Source organism: Convolutriloba macropyga, unplaced genomic scaffold, assembly GCF_964194025.1.
Source record: "Convolutriloba macropyga unplaced genomic scaffold, txConMacr16.3 SCAFFOLD_3349, whole genome shotgun sequence".
Classification (NCBI taxonomy): Eukaryota; Metazoa; Xenacoelomorpha; order Acoela; family Convolutidae; genus Convolutriloba; species Convolutriloba macropyga.
The window spans coordinates 13,437-25,414 of NW_027453376.1; the positions used below are offsets into that span (position 1 = coordinate 13,437).

General features: G+C 37.3%; 1 long non-coding RNA gene across 1 annotated transcript; it reads right to left on the reverse strand.

Annotated features, from left to right (window-relative positions):
* Positions 1-9,264: 9,264 nt before the first annotated feature.
* On the reverse strand, positions 9,265-10,733 carry LOC142358243 (uncharacterized). The gene is made up of 2 exons (XR_012761781.1): positions 10,567-10,733; positions 9,265-9,874 (listed from the first exon to the last, which is right to left on the reverse strand). It is a non-coding gene; the product is annotated as an uncharacterized LOC142358243 (long non-coding RNA).
* Positions 10,734-11,978: the final 1,245 nt, after the last annotated feature.

Here is an 11,978-nt window from a genome sequence, read left to right on the forward strand (position 1 = left end):
TGAGAGGCATGGCCGTGAACAGCGGTCCGCAATTGCACTTAAACTGATATTCGGCTATCTAAACTGTAGGCCAAATAATATTGTGGTAAAGTATAGCACAAAAGGGGTGGCGATTCTCTACTAGGTACCAAAGGGGGGGCAATAGTTGAAAAGATCCCGCCGAACTACTGATTTATGGACCAATGAGACTTTTTTGACCAATTATGATAAAACTGTCGGCTAAATTTCTCATTTTCTCCTTGTCGGCTAAACGCCCTGTCGGCTAATTTTCCTAGCACCCTTTCATTGGTATTCAAAACGGTGAACGCAAAGTAAGCCGACATTAAAGCAAGCCGAAAGTTATAACAATTATGTAGTCTATCAGAAATAATAAATTGTTAACCGTTACAATCAACACTGTATATAGCATTATGGTCGTAATGTATTCTAATGCACCAAAGAAACAAAAATACACCAATTTTTAGACATCTAGTGGGTACGGGCCTCAGCGGATCGCTGTCCATGGCCATGCCTCTCATCCGCTGTGGGATGTAATCCAGAAACCGCGGGACGGTTACCGCAGCGAGGCCGCGACGCGCGCGAAGCGCGTCCACCGGCCCGCCTGGGGCAACCTAAAATACGAGTATGCCAAATTTTTTCGGCTTACTTAAACTAATTTTGAAAATTCGGCTTGCGTACCTATCGGCTTGCTTGAACACCACCATTCAAAACAATTTGTTTAAATTCTCAATCATATTATAGTTTATTTATTTAGTTCGAATATTTGCCTTTTTTCGTATTCTCTACATAGCGCTGAAGTTGTTGAACTGCATATCAAATTATTCGAAACAGTTTGTGCGTTGAGTCAGAAGTAGAATACTAGAGGTAATAGTATCATACACGAAAAAGTTCAGGAAATGAGAAGGGTACTGGAAAAGTGAACAGGACAAGCCCTGACCTGCAATTCAAAGAGTGTTTCTTTTAAAAAAGTTCTCATTATATAAAGAAGTTGCGGTTTTATGATAGGTCGTAGTGGTATACTGAATTATTACCTATTTCACGGATTCTTGGTTTAAGGCCAGTTGTAGGGGCTATGTAAATTCTGAATCGGCAGATTTCGTCAGAATATGTACCTTTGAAAAAGTTCAAAGAATGTTGTATTGCTCAAGAAACTGTTCAAGAACAATTTTTTATTGTTATATATCAGTACCCCTATGTACTATATCAGAAACTCCACCACTTCCAGTTCCAAGCCCGGGATGATAAAGGAAGATGGAAAAACCATATAAATAATACTGGAGAATGTCAAAAGTCACTTCTCAGCTTGACTTGAGAAATTTTTCCGACAAAATTTTAGCGTTTTAGATATAATTCTTCAATTTCCACAGGTTTTGGATGAATTTGTATTCTTTAGGTACCTGAGATCAAAAGCAATGGTATAACCTCGGTTGGCTCAGGAACGTATTAATGAACTCTCCCTAAATCAAAGAAAGATCAGAGTCTGATTAAGGTTCGGAATGGGAAAAAATAGAGCTTATTTCAGAGCTTGGTTCAGGTTGTGAATCAGAGAAATTCCATACAAAATGTGAATTGAATCAGACTCTGAATCAGAACCGATAACATTCTATGTGTTTTACTGAATTTGATTCAGTACTGAATTTGACTTAGCGTTAGGTAAGGGTTACCTATAATGCAAAGAGTGCATTGATGACGGAAAATTTGCGAGCCATTTAGAGAAAAATTGCGCGCCCTTTAGAGAAAAAAGCTATACAAAACAATTTAAATAAATCATATTTCCATAATTAAAGATAATTTCTCTCCCATAAAACTTTGATATAAGACCATTTTTCTTCTCTTTTACATTAGTTTGAAAAATTGCCAGACCATAAAACTAGTCAATTTTTTTATTCTCTGATACCTTAAGCCTTGTTGAGAATTACCATGAATATTTGAATTCAATTGAGTCTAAATATCATTAACACAAGGAAGCAGTTTTCAAAAAAACCGCAAAGAGTCAAGAATCAAAACCGCAAAGAGTCAAGAAAATCTCAAAGATACTCAACTGCATTTTTTCACAAACATAATGAAATTTTATGCAAAAAAATTGATAATTTTTTCAAAAATGTACAAAAATGTACAACAAAGAAGGATCTTATTTTAAAAAGACACCACAGAAGCAGAAGCAAAATATTTTTTAAAAACATTAAATCACACCGCAAAAAACATAGCAGAATACGTCCTGAATTAGAATTTAACAAATTCAATTAACTAACCCCCTGAAAAAAACTAACAATTAACTTACAAGAAAATCAAACTAAAACAGACAAAAACCCATGACCCTAAGTGCGCAAAAATAAACAAAAAATCTAGAAATAGATAGAAAATATTTGAAAAAACAGCATTAAAACATAATGATTATAGTCACTTTATGAGCCTTAGAATGAGTATAAAATACAACCACCTAGTGTTAATCAGGGCGGAAGAAGCTAAAAGGGGCAAAAACGAAGGAAATTTTGAAGAAATCCGAAAGTATTTGAAAATCAGTGGAGACACCGAAAAATGAACACATGACAGAATTACAGAATAATGAACCACAGTATACCAAAAAATTTAGAACCGTGAAATTTTCAATGAAAGGGGGACAATATAATTACAATTAAAGGCAGTATACATAATTTTGCTTAAACAGTTTGAAAACAAAAGGTATCTCAGTCTATGAAAATGCTAGCTAAATAGCAAATAAATTGACTAAAATCACCCCGCATTACAAGGCTCATAAGAACTGTTTTTTCTGGAGTATGAGACAAGACCCCAAAAAAATCCGAGACTGAAAACAAACTTTCTAACTAACAGCCAATCTCACTAACAGCCAATGAAACCTGTCATAATGAAAACTAAGTAATAAGTAATAAAAACAATTAATTTTGCAAAATTAAAGAACTGGCTTTTACTTTTTGAACAATAACAGTATAAAAATCACCGCAAGCATCAGCTTTGCACTAAGAAAAGATTGTCATAAATTAAGTCTTCATTAGCAACCGAGCTGATTTTTCCTTTTTGCAAAAAAGTGACAATACAGCAAAAAACAAATACGTTAACAATTCAAAATTATTTTCAAAACTGAACAGTGTATTACTCTTAGAAAGTAATAGATATAACTTCAAAGGATTAATTCAACCAATTTAACCACAACTACCAACTGATGAGTCCTGAGATCAACAGAAAAGAAAACGAGATAAAAACTCGCTTCACTAAATATTTTGACCAAATAGTGTCAGTCTTAAAAACCACTATTTACGGACTCACACCAATTATTAGGTTCATTTATGTCTGATTAGCAACGACCAACGCCTATCGTAAATTATACTAAGTGATAGCATATGAGGCATTATTTGCACTGGGAGCCAAAATCAGGTATTCACCAATTTTTGTGTTAAATATTGTTAAAGACATAAAAATCTGCCGCTGCCCATTGATGAAATCATACTGTTGCAGATAGATGCAATTAGAACACAAAATGATCACTTTAATAGCACTTAGAAGAACAAATAAAGAAAAAGAATATTATAAAAAGGAAAACTTAGATTTTTTGCGATTCAAAAATGACAATAAAACGCTTAAAATTAACAACTTTTCAAGTATCAAAAAAGTGTGGAGATCACATTTAACCAACAATAACAGATTCCTAGTTTTTACTAGAGCCAGGAAACAAGGAAAATGATCCGAGACTTTTTGATGACAAAATTTCATCCAAAAAATCAATAAAATAATGAACTATCGATATTGAGGCGCAAACGAGAACCAAAAAAGTACAAAATAATTTTGCCAGAATGCTATGCTGAATTTCCTGGCATCTATTAATCTATACCAAAAATTTAAAATGAGCGCAAAAAAATAGTATGCTGCACGTGAACAACATTGAACAGCTCGCTCAGCAAAATATATGCCAGGTACTTGTCTCCAATTTCTCGGAAAAAGGATTGAGCATTGCCGGCAGATAGCTAAAAGTAGCTGCGATATTCTTGTAGGGCTTTAGTTGCCACATCCTAAAAACGAGCGGAGAAAAAAAACCCAATTTTTTGTACAAATAGCTGGGATGTCATATTCTGTTCAAATTTCATTTCAAACATTGAACATTCATCTTCATTTCAAACATTCAACACAAAAATTAATTGAATTACCATTACCTAAAAACAGCATTCTCTTGCAAAGCAAGTAATGGCTAATTTTATCACACTGAACAGAACTGTAAGAACTTTATGAGAAAGCACACTTGCACACAAAAAACAACCCCACATCAAAAAATTGATGCATATGCCTTGCAAACTTTAATAAACATAACCGACTATACGTCGGGAGAATTGCGCTCGAACGACCAGTGGGAGCTCTAATCAATTGCAGCCGGCTTCAATCAGCGGGAGAGGAGGGGAGTCTACATGGGATTAAAAAGTTCAATAGTGGGATTCAAATAATCACATGAGGTTAACATATACCACTATTAAGATTTAAGTGGAAATAGGCACCAGTTTAGGCGCACTTTTCATTTGACTTTTACTATTAAATTGCCACAAATTGATTTCAACTGCTTGAAATTGTGAAAATGTGATTGAGAGCGAATTTTAGATCACGCGAAACGCAAAAAATCGAGGGTGTAAAAGTCACTCGAAACGTCAAATCAAAAACTTATAATAGAGAAATTAAAGACAACCAATAAAATCAAAAACAACTTATAATTGGGAAATCTGAGTCACTTCTGTCTTTGAAACACATCACTGGTTCTCAAAAAGCACTCAAATAACACCAGAAGAGAATCAACGCATCCCTGATCAAAATATTTTGCCAAAAACCTAAGTGCACAAAATATTTGGGGGCCAAATGGACGAAAAGCTGGCTATATCTGTTATCTATATGCGAAATTCAGTCGAACCTTTTCGTAGTAAAAAATTGATTCAATTAGCGATGCACATGAAGAAGAAACTTTTCTAGGTTAGAAAAATTTGTTCAAATGAAATTTTTTTTGCGTTCTGTGTTAACGTGAAAGCGCCTCCTGGCCACATTTCCGGCCTAAAACTCAGGAAAACAAATACCTATTTTCGAGTTGTCAAAACCAAGAGAAAGCCAACAACTGATCCGCTAAATTCTGTTTGGTGTCTTACAGCGGTAACGAAAAACCTGAGATCGATTTTTTTTCGAACTAAAGCAGCTTTAAAACAAACTGGGGACACAACCAACCAAACTGTTAAAGAAAATTGAACTATTTCGGCAGCTAATTACAGTTCAGAAAAGCTAGCTTTCGCTTAATTGAAAGAGCGGGGGAGTGCTGCGGATAACGCACGGGAGGAGTCGAGCGCGTTGTGTTACGGGTGGATGTGCAGGGGTACAGATGAGGGGGGGGGGGGGGGGGGGGAAGGCTGTGCGTTTGTGGGTTGGGGCAAGATTGTGGTGGGGAGGGGGTTGACGTTCAGAAAAGCTAGCTTTCGCTTAATTGAAAGAGCGGGGGAGTGCTGCGGATAACGCACGGGAGGAGTCGAGCGCGTTGTGTTACGGGTGGATGTGCAGGGGTACAGATGAGGGGGGGGGGGGGGGGGGAAGGCTGTGCGTTTGTGGGTTGGGGCAAGATGGTGGTGGGGAGGGGGTTGACGTGGGGGGGGGGGGGGTGCGTTTAATTATGAGGGGGGTTCAAACTAAGTACCGCCCGCCTCTCTTATGGTTCCGAAACAGTTTCAGTGAATCGCATACTTTAGAGTCTGCTAAGAGAACTCAATTCCCTCCTGGCGATACCTGTTCATCCCCAATTTTGAGGACAAAAAGTCAGAAGGTTCAGACGCAAAATCGGTCAAGCGAAAAATCGCATTAAAAAGGCCGAAGGACTAATATAATTGCTACAAACTTCTAGAGCAATTAAGCATGTCCTATTACTCGAGATTACTTGCATCAATTGCAGGCTCAAATCTCTCTTTATCGTCAAATGTAAAAACTAGGCATGCATAACTCTCCTATACTTCTCATTTGCATTCTTTTTAACTCAATATTCAACAATTCGAACAAAATTCTTTTCCTTTAGAAAGCTCGCTCCTTTTCATCCCAAGTTTAAGGGGTTACCGTGTCGACTCATTGTGACAATGAGCGTAGAAAGATCATTTTAATTTAGCGTTGTTGACGAGCTTTGTCAGTACCCCCGCCAATTTTACAGGACACAAATCACTTCAGCTGTCTAAAATTTGGAGTGATTTATGTCGCGCAGAAAACAAGAAATCAAGCCTGAACATTATATAGAAAGACTAAGGTATTTTGAACATAACCCAATAAGGTCGGCCGAATTGCTCTCAAACAGCGGGTGGGGGTTCAATGGGGGGGTACTTACCACCATGGAGGGGTACAATGTCAATCAGGGGCTTAAAATGGTATTTGAGCTCATTATAAACCTCTAGAAGATTTAAATTGATAAATGAACCCCATTTTGGAGCATTTTTGATTTGATGCTTAGTAGTAAACCTCCTCGAATTAAATAAAGAGTTAGAGCAGGTTAGGTCATTCAAAAATGAAGAAGTCAAGCGTGATGAAATCACTCGAGAAGTCAAAAAGGTGAGACAAAAATCGGTCGAGCGAAAAATTGCACTAAACATAGCCGGCATATTGCCGGAAGAGCTGGCAAAGAATAGACTTGGGTGCCGTATAATAGAGACAGAAACAGATCAAGATACAAGTTGAAAAATTTATCAACGCCGCTCAAAAACCTTTCTGAATGTAGAAAACATTCAGAAGATGCGTTAATAAAGCTTGTTGAAATTAATTGTTAAGAAGTCTTTTCAGGAACTTTATTACACAAATGAGTTAAAAGGATTGCAAGACATCCAGAGTCGAACTTTCGCTACTTAATTCACATTTTAGGTAAACTAGTCATTCACGAAAAAATTTTGTGCACCAAATGTTCAGACCATAGCCGGCATATGACAGGACTTGCTGCAAAAAATACTTGCGTGCCGTATAATAGAGATAGAAACAGGTACAGATCTAAATTGAAAAAGAAATCGACGCCGCTCAAAAAGCTATGAAAAAAAAACATTTACCATAAATAAGAAAAGCTTCCTAAACTCATTGCGTGGAAGCCTTTTCATTAGGGACATTTATTACACATACGAGTTCCTTTGACCTTAATCTAACTAATATTAAACTTGAGTTTTTAAGTACACAAGTCGTTTTATTGAGTGAGCTAAGTCACGTATGACGAAAAAGCGGCTCGCGAGAGGAACAAGTTATACAGAAAAACTTGACCTTTCAGCTTGGCTGTGTGAACAAATCTAGAAAAGCGTCAGACGACAAAACAAAAACATAGCAGGACAAATCCTGGCCCACAATTCAAAGAATTTTCATTGACTAAAAAACTAGACCTAAAAGGGCTTATGACTTGAATGGAAAAACCATTTAGAAAAATTCCTATCAAAAAAGTCGGAAGAACTAAAAATCAAAGCAGAAATGCCGCATGTAAAAAACACTAGCGAATTTTTGTAAATACATCTTTTTCTCACTCTACTTAAAAATTAGAATGAAATAATTTTGCCGTTACCAAAATCATCGCTTCAATTTGATTTCAAAAATCATGAAAATGTGTGCGCATATCAAAAAAACGGAGTAAGACCAGTCCTGATTTATAATTCAATGCATTGAAGCAACTGAATTCAACAAAATAAGCCTCCTCAAAAGATCAGCTTCAGCTGAAAAAAAAACAAAGCAAGTACCAAGACCCCCACGAAAGTAAACGAAAAACTACAAAAATAGAACATAACCGACTAACGTCGGGCGAATTGCTCTCAAACGACCGGTGAGCGGTCGTTTGAGAGTCTCCAAAAAGTTTGGGCTGTGAAACAGAGCTGAAAGCCTCTAAGAGCACTTAATGCCCGCTGGGCGCTACCTGTTTATCCCGTTTTTGAGGACGAAAAGTCAAAAGCGTCAGACGAAAAATCGGTCAAGCGAAAAATCGCATTAAAAAAGACCAACAGGACTAATATAATTGCTACAAACTTCGTTTGAGAGCAATTAAAAAACATTCCAATTCTTTTAACAAGAAACCGATTTTTTCATTCACCTTTTTCGTTTTTCTCACTCAACTAAAAAATTAGAATGAGAAAAGTTCACGCCGCAAAACCACTTGCTTTTTCGCTCCACTTCCTGTTTCGCCTTGACCAAAATCATTGCTTCACTTAGACTTCAACAATCATGAAAAAGAGAATTGGAAACATCTTTGAATTGGAAACATATGTGGGCAGATTGCCGAAAATAGCTGCAATAGCTTCGTAGATCTGCAGTCTCAAACAATAGTAAAAGAAACAGACCAACATATTCCTAGTGGTGAGATTGTATATTTTGATAAACAATCTGTCTTATTTATTGCCGCTTCTGTTATCTGCTCTCAAATAACCTTCATTTAGAGTGACACACACTCACTTGACCTTATCTTTTTGAGTTGAAATTGAAAAAAGTCAATTTTAAAGTGAGGAAGTCATTTTTGAGAGGGAGGTATGTCACGTGTGACCAAAAATTTAATCACGCGAAAGAACAAAAAGCTCGCTCCACTAAGAGCGAAAAATGACGTTACGCACGCAATCAGTTGAAATTGCATGATCGAATGAACAACAAGCAGATGGTGACGTCATATGGTCGTAACAAAAATCTTGACGACGAAATAAAACAGCAGGACAAGTCCTGACGTACAATTCTAAGCAATTTCATTGACTAAACAAAAGACCAGACCTAATAGGGACTATGAGTGAACTGGGAAAACTATTTCTAGAGAATCAGATCCAAAAATTTTTTTAAAAAAACAGAAAATCAAAGTTAAAATGCAGCATGTGAACAAAAAACCACTAGCGAAAAAAGAAATTTGGTTTTAACAAAAAAATAGGCCTACAATGAACTAAGAATGGATTGGGGAAAACCATTAAAAAAATCCGATCCAAAAAAAATGAAAAAACAGTAAAAATCAAAGTGAAATTGCCGCATGAGAACAAAAAATCACTAGCAAAGCGAATTTTTGTTCAAACACCGTTTTCTCACACTACTTTAAACAAACAGTTAACAAATTTCACCACAGAACTATTAACAAAAAGACCACAGAACTATTATAAATACTAAATTTCGTATGAGAGCAATTAATAATTGTTAACCGTAATTTGAAAACTAAAAGAAAAATTATACAGCCGTTCCTGTTGCTAATCAAAACTTCCGCAACTACATTGCCTATGAAAATAAAAAGACATCTCAAGACCTGCAGTTGGATAAAGAGCGAAAACTTTAACTCTCAATTCAAACAAAACACAAATCAGCACACTTTAATCTACTTTTATTGCACAACCAATTTTCTTCACTGCACAACTGTTCTCAATAAACAGCATTAAAATAAAAATTTGCAACAATTAGAACAAATTTTGGGCGAGAGTCAAATTTTGCACGAAATTGCAGAATCGAATTACACCTTATTATATTGGTACAACTTGGTAACGCCGAGTTTTGCAATCATTAATATGAAAACTATCACACGGACACCAAATAACAGTCTCTCAAACTGCAGCATGAAGTCTTCTATTCGGTGTCACATTCGTGATTAAAGTGCTTTTAGTTGTAGTAGGAGTCCAGCCAGTGCCTGAATGACACTGGTACTTGGCTCTATTCGCACGTGGCACAACTCCCACTCAGGGTGCAAATGCCTTAGATCTAGACCCAACTTAATGTGGCCTTTCTTCCTGCCCGAAGCCGAGACGGCACTGCTACTGTTATACACTGCTGAGTTGTCAGTAGGCTGCTTGTGCACGCCCCTGTGACTATTCTTCTCTTTGTTCACTTCCGTCTGGTGCTGTCTGCGCAATTTCTCAATATTTCTCGAGCAACTTTTCACCAACTACAACACACATACACAGTTAGAGGTGTGCTTGATGACCAGACTATCAAAACGCACAGGCAACAAGTGGGTTTTTATTAAACGGTACATAACGAGCTCCCAGCTAAATCCAGCATTAAAGCAGACCTCACCAAGGGTAGCATCTAGAGCCATCTTAGATGAAATCGTTTCAGCGCAGCCATTTTAATCAACTCTCGTTGCGATAACAACATTTGCGTAGCTTACCTAAAGGAATAACACGGTACACTCAATTAACACTACGAAATCAACTTCGAGATTAGACTCAGTTTATCAAACTCTTTCATCACAACTGTTACTAGATAAACAGTGGCGATAACGAGTGTGATCAACTCGTAGTCTAAGCACAGCAGCAGTGTGCTAAAGTTATGCAACTGTTGTAATCACAATGAGAGAACACATTACGACACAGTTGATATCGCCCTCTCGAAGTTATTCGACTACTCGTCTTCGCCTCGGAGTCTATGTTCTCAGGAACAATAAGTATGACGAAGAGTTATTGTCAAGTGACGTCACGCATTTTCCTTCCGATCAACGCTGTTTTTATAATCTTTGCAATTTTCAAAATAAGCACAGTAGCTTTTTGAATGGTTCGATTAATCATGATCGCATTAAAAAGGCACGCAAACAAATGTCATAATGCATCCGAATACACGATCTACAACCATAATTACCTTCTGACAGTTTTGGAACTGTAGTAGTATCTGGAGAAGGAAGCAGGTGTGGCAGTAGAGTTTAGCAGCTGAGGTTCCTTTGCAAGCAGAGGGGTTGTTCTTACTCAGCTGATTCAGCAGCAAGGGAAACAGGAGGGGGTCTCCACTAAGACTGCCGTGACACGACTTCACCTGCGTACAATAAATATATCACAACTTAAATCAATTCCCTAATAAACAATCATAGCTGACAAATTGCCGGAAAACAGCCGCCTTTGACCCGCTAGACGCACATTGAGATTGAAATAAATAACGAAAAAAGAAGAGATAGAAATTGGCAGAATTTTTTTAAGAGTCAAAAAAGTGTTCTAATTTGTTGAGCAGTTTCAGTTAGATTGTAAAATTCTGTTCAATTGAGCTTCTAAGCTGAAAGCTATTAAGCTTAATACTAAGATCAGCTAGCAATCGCTCTAATAAACTTTGATAACCTAATACACTATGACTAAATCACCCGGACACGACAAGGAGCAGAAATGCAATGATAGAGAATGATCGTTGTACAAAAGTATTCTTTAAGTTCAAACTATTTTGTGTGGACTTCTTAACTATGCATACTCTTGTTTCTTAGTGAGAAGATGGTGCGGCTAGCATCCTCTCATTCCAAAACGCATTACTTATCGGCCACTATAGATAAAAAAACTGAAAGCATGAAAATATTCCAAATTAAAAATTGCGAACTTTATTCAGAAGTCTCGAAGATTTATGATTATGAAACTATTATCTTAAAGAGCATTTTCTTGTCACTATAATGATCAATTAATCAATCCATCATCAAGCTCACGAAATTCTCATTGGTCTCAAGATTAAAAACATAACCGATTAACTTCGGGCGAACTGCTCTCAAACGACCGGCGCGCGGTTGGCTTCGTCAGTAGCTAGCCACGGTATAGTGAGGCTGTATCTAGCTTAATTGAAGAAGGGGCGTGAGGTGAGCGCAGCGGACGGGCGTGGGGTGGGGGGCTGATGTGATGGCAACAGTGGGGGGGGGGGCAACAGTGGGGGGAGTCAATCTCCAAGAACCACCCTTCGCACCATAAGTACAAGTCTCCAAAACAGATTCTGTGAATCACATTCTTGAAGACCAGTGAGATGAAAGGCTCTAAGAGCACTTCGTACCCACTAGGCACTACCTCTATCTCGTTTCTGAGAACGAAAAGTCAAATGGGTCAGACGAAAAATCGGTCAAGCAACAATTGCATAAAAAAGACCGACAATAATAATATAATTGCTACCAACTTCGTTTGCGAGTAATTAACAATGATTTCCCAAAAAGTGATAGTCCAGCCATATACGATAAAACACTTCTACTATAATTCAGCGTTAATGAGGGTAATAGATGATATCACGCCACAAAAGATCAGCTGAAGTGCGGC